We start from the raw sequence: 6,000 nt of genomic DNA on the forward strand, positions 1-6,000 counted from the left end.
TTTGTACTCCCTCCGTCTAGGTGTGTAAGTCATCTTCCGAAAACCAAATAATCCCAAAACACTTTGGCATGGTACATTAACTCCCTCCTTGTTTCTTGTTTCGTGACATATCAACCAATAAGAGATGTGGGTCGTGCATGCTTTCCCAAAACACAAGCACTTCTCCTTTGTTCTAGAATCTTCCGTATCATAATTGCCCAAATTTTTTTCTAAATGAATTTCCATTATTTGTTTTTTACTTTATGATTTACAATTCACAATCCCATGAATCTTAACCTTTTTATAAAACTAATTGATTTTGAATGAGATTAACTATAAGAACTAAACAAACATCTACATCATGCATATATGACTCAAAGTTTCCAAATCTCATGCGTTCAATGCATGTGTACCTTACTAGTTTTGAGTAGAGTAGAAAATTTCACGCGGCCCCGGGTATATCAAAATGCAGGGCCCATGCATCATTGCCTTTTGGTCGAAGCTACGTCCACAATTTTTTGTACGTATATCTCCACTGGTCCCCGAACCCAAAATGCTGCCTCGTTCCCGTAAAACCAAGCGGCCCACACATATTAAGGCGTCAACTCGAACTCAATCCCTCTCCCGTGTACTACGACATGGCCCCGCACTCCGTAGTACTCCTACAAACCCTACCGCCGCACGCAACATCGGTTTTCTTCAAGAGGACGAGGGAGAAGCGGATTTGTAGTGGAGGCGCTTTAAAAAAATGGATTTGTAGTGGAGGCCCCTACCCTAGGGTGCCCTAGGTAGCTGCCGCACGCATCATTGGTTTTCTCTTTTCTTTATGCTGTTGCACCCTAGAGTGAAATGATGGTTGCTTCGTACGTCCAACTTAATGCGGGAAAGGTGGGGCTTTATGATTTGACCCCTCATCGCTCATTTACTACTACTACGGTGCTACGACCGGGGTGCCTCCAAGTCCAACCGCTGCTCCGAACTGTAATTTGGTGCATCGCACGTGGAACAAGACGGTGGATGAGCCACAGGTCGGCCAAAGGGGCCCTGTTAAGTGTGTCACCATTTCGTGTGCGGACTGACCCTGCTTGAGTTGCTACGCCAACACGACAGGAGCAGCCTACCACTTGGTTTTGCTCCTTGGTGAATCCCGACTATATTGATCTAAAAAGATACGTACTGTACTACCCTCTCCGTCTCGGTTTATAGGGCGCGATGTAGTTCTCGATCATCCATTTGACTAACTAAATATGAATTACTATGTCACAAAAAGTATATCATTCGATTCTTAAGCGGATGTAGTTTCTAAACATATACTGTTCATCACATATATAACAAGTTAAATTCTCAACCTAGAACGACATTCATGCCCTCTAAACTGATACGGAGGAAGTAGTAAAAATGAGGTGATTTTACCGAGCGATTGACGGGGGAGCATGGCCTGTCATGCGGTCCCACGTGTCATGATGTACCAAGGCGATGCGCGTGTCCCTCTTGAGGCAGAACAACGGCAAAAGCAATACCACATGGTTTTCTTGAAGGAGATGATGGAGAAGCGAAGTGTGAAATAATGGTTGCTTCGTCCGTCTAGGAAGGTGCGGCATTGTGATTTCACGTCTCATTGCTCATTACTACTACTGGGGCGGTACGACTGGGGTGCGTCCCCCCTGCTGTTCTGCACTGTTATTTGGTGCATGACACGTCAACCCGGTTGCTATATGTCCCACATGTCGATGACAGGAAGTACAGAATTCATGAAAGCGAGCGTCGACGGAGGAGTACAAGACACGGCTTGATTTTTGCTGCTTCGCGCGATCCATCGATACAAACCTGGACTAAAAAAGGCGAGGGCGGGTCTTTTCCCGTGCGGCAGGCAGGGTAGTTTGGCATAGTCTGTTCGAGGCAACAAGGCAGGAAGGGAAACAAGCAAATAAAGGTTGAGCGACTTAGTTTGGGGAAAATCTGATTTTATGGAGTACATACCCACTATGGAGGTAGTATACTACTTACTACTCCCTCCTTTCCGGTTTATAGGGCTCGTCTAAAAAAATCGTTTTTCCGTTTTATAAGTCTCAATTCTACTAGTATTAGTAGTACCATCACATGTTGGATTTCGAGGTGCGTTAAATCACCCGATGCAAGCATTGTCAAGAGAAAACTCACCAATGCATGTAGAAGTTCATGGAAATTTAGTCATCATGCATGCATTTGTTCTAAATAATGCCTCGGTAACATAACTTCTTGAGAAAAACGAGCGTACATTACTTGTGCAAACTACGAAATTAATTTCACCACTCACCGTCTACCTTGGTTGGAGAGATTTTGAAATTGAGCCGTAAACTGGAAAGGAGGGAGTAGTAACATAGCCTTGGGTAGCTTGCTGCACCACGGACTTGTCACGACCGGTTTTTCAATAAAATATTTATTGAGAGACCAATCCCTTTTACGGACCAGTAAAGAAGAATTCCTTCTCACTGGTAGACAATATCTTGGTCACAGAAGAAAAATACCAGGAGTACTGAATATAACACAAGGTTGAGCGGGGACGGCTCGACAATTTATTACATGAATGCCGATAAAACATAACGGCGGATAGGGTGGCATAACTACTAACTCACGATAACAACGATGGTGGAAATATCACCGCGAAGTGGGTGATATGGCTCCTGAGAACTACAACTCTTCGAGCGTCGGAGTGAGGCTCGAGGAGACTTATTGCGGGTGGCGGAAGCGTATATAATACAAGTGACCAATATCCGGGATCGCACAGGACTGACTGGGACTCCTCTAGGCGTCGGACGCGCTATCAAACTCTTCATCCAAGAGATCGCCTTCGTCAACATCTGGCCAAACCAACAAGCCAGGTGAGTACTATGAAAGTACCCGCAAGACAGTTCGGACATAAGATATAACAAATGTAAACATGAAGCATAAGAACGGAATAACAAGTGCGTTCAGACATAGAGACAATAATTGCATGAGAAAAAAACAGAGAAGTCGGGCGGTAGTCCTCCCGAAATCCCAAATTAAATACTGGGTGCCAAACGAGGGTCTGAATGACTCCTCGAGAGGAAACTGCAAGAATAGTAATACTGGTGCCAAACGAGGGTCTGAATGACTCCTCGAGCGGAAACTGCAAGAATAATAATGCCGCAGTCGGGCGTCAGGGCGACACCACATAAAGGGCTTATAACAGAAAATAAAGGCAGTGCGTGCCACAGTCGGACGTCTGAGCGACATCACATAAAGGGCTTATATTGAAAGTAAGAGACAAACATGCCACAGTCGGACGTCTGAGCGACATCACGTAAAGGGCTTATATTCAAAACTCATTAGTTCATGAATTATAAATCATATCAAGAGAACAAGCAGACATGAGGTAAACAACAGGGTTAGTCCATCCACAGGAATAATGTTCAGCCAAGTCTACTACTCAAGCTTGCTTACCGGAACGAAAGATATACCACGAGATTATGACATAGACATGGATACACTGATCACGATACTTGACTATGGATACGTTGACTCGGAAGGATTTGACTCTGCAGAGTTTGTACTTTAACCACAGCCAACGGATTTCTGTAGTCACGGGGACTAGTTCCGTTTACGGTGTTTTGGAAGAAACACATCTAACCAGTACACACCCATTCAACATTTCCGAAGCCAGGAATCACCCTCGGCAACGTTCAAGAAAAAACCTTGAGACGGGGAGGCTACAACCTCGCGTAGCATGGGATCAAATTTCTATACGCGCGCTCTAAGGGGTGCCCCCCTCTCGGTCCCAACCGGAAACACCCATGCCCCCTGACCGGATGACTGGCTTTAATCCAGGGCCATGGAACCATCATCCCGGCACCTCTGTTTGGTGTGTACACGGAAAGAGGTTGCCAACTTACGAAACCGCATTCTGGCAGAAAACATGTGGTAGCACGGAAGGGGGAAGAACGATAACGTGACTCCGTCCACGTTAACGTCGGAATTTGTCGGATGACACAAGGCTGGTATGCTACAACAGTACCATCTTGCTGCCCTTCATGTCCCCACATGATTAGGCCATCTCTCACCAGAGATCATCGCAACTTTGGAACATGCGGGTAGTTGCCTCACAAGCAACAAGGTACTCACTGACACTCATATACCACGCACAACCTCTCACGCAAACATGCAAAACACTTATCATATCAAAGTTTCAAACATGCTTGCCTGGTTCGAAGAAGTCGGAGTCTAGCTCGGCGAAGTTCGCGGCTCCGTCACCTCTTCCGGAACCTACGACATAACGAAAACGGGCACTAACGTGAAAACCAACGTGTGCGTAAAAACTTCTCCAAAAAATTTCCGAATAAATACTTTAAAAAACTAGATAAAATACAAGACTGACAAAAAAAGAATCATTCAAAAATCACTTTTTATTAAAAATTTATAAAGGTTTCTGTCCTGGGACTCATTTGTAATGAAACAGAAAAATTCCAGGGGCTTAACTGAGAAAACAGAAAACGCTTCGGAAAGAAACGCACCAGCTCAAAAGGGAAAACGTATTTGCCCGAAGGCGCCAACAGAAAACGTTTCGCGAGGGGAAACAGAAGAGAGGCTGACAGGGGGTCCCACATGTCAGGTTTAAAAACCTCGCCGGCGCCCGAAGGCTGCGGAGGTCGCCGGCGTCGAACCACGGCGAGACAGGGAGATCGGAGTGTACCAAGAGCTTCAGCGTGTCCTTCCGCGTCGGTGGGTGGTGGACTCGACCGTCGGAGAGCACCACGTCGACGGCGACACTTTCTCCGGCGGACGGCGGCTCGGGTGATGGTGGAGAACTCCGGTGGGTGGCTGCAAACCTCGAATTGAAGCGCGGGTCAGAAAGAGGGATGCACTAGAGAGCTACTGGCAAGAGATGGGAGGCAGAGGTGCACGCACGGGAGTGAATCGAGCTGGATCCCGTGGCGGGTCGCGGCGGCCGGAGTCGGGGAAGAAGGCTCCCCCGGGGCTCTTCCAGTGGCTTGGCGCGGTCTAGGTGGAGTGCAGAGATGGTGTGGGTTCGAGTTGAAGCTCGGGGCCTCTATTTATAGGCTGATCGAGGGGAAGGCCGTGAACGGGAAAACTCCGGCGAGCGATTACGGCGAGGCAGTGGTTGAGCAGGGGGTTTGAGTGGCCAGGCAGCATCAGTGAGGTGTACTGGTGCCGTTCCCCCGCAAATCTCGGTTGGTCTTGGCGTAATGGCGCCGTTCACGGTGGGGTGGCCGCATGGGCACGACGGCGGCAGAGAGCGCGCTCCGCGCCCTGCGGTTCACGACGAGAGTGGCAGCGCGTTTTGGGGAGTGGAAGGCCACGCGGCGAGCTCCGGTGGCTTGGGCGGCGCTGGGTGGCGCCGTCTGCGCCGCGCCTCTCTCTGGCGGCCGCAAAGCCGCCGCTGGCGTCGGTCACGGGGCGGCGCACCTCCTCCTGCTCGTCGCCGACGTCCGCAAGGCTCCAGGGGATCGTGCGTCGCAGGAACAAGGGGGAGAGGATGGGGAGCAAGGCGACACAGCGTCACTGGCGAGATTGAGATCGAACACTGAAGAAAACGACAGTGCACTGAAACTATTTTCTGAACTTAACTGAACAATGACAGTTACAGTGTCCAGTAGGTGTTCGACAGAATGATTTGGCAAGGAGATAATTTTTCCTGGGGCTGGGACTTGGTGAGGTGACCACTCAATGCACCCAGAGGCTGCCTGATTTTACTCAGAATTTTTGGAGAAAGATTTGAATGAATTTCACCAATTTTGACAAATCTGGTCCAAACTTGCAGCAAGTATAGTTTGAAAATTTTGAACTGATGACCAGTGGATCTTCATGGAGCTTGGTTGAGGGTTCAAAGGACTAGGAAGGGGAATTGGTTTGGAGGCAAAAATCAAAACAGAAATGGTAGCTCCTTTGTAAATCTCCAAGGGCTAGAATAGGAGACAGAAATTGTTTTGATAAGATTTAAATGGAAAATAATCATATGGGGAGGTTCAACTTGCTGGATTTGATGCAAAACATGATCCAAAG

This window comes from Aegilops tauschii, chromosome 3, assembly GCF_002575655.3.
Source record: "Aegilops tauschii subsp. strangulata cultivar AL8/78 chromosome 3, Aet v6.0, whole genome shotgun sequence".
NCBI classification, from domain to species: domain Eukaryota; kingdom Viridiplantae; phylum Streptophyta; class Magnoliopsida; order Poales; family Poaceae; genus Aegilops; species Aegilops tauschii.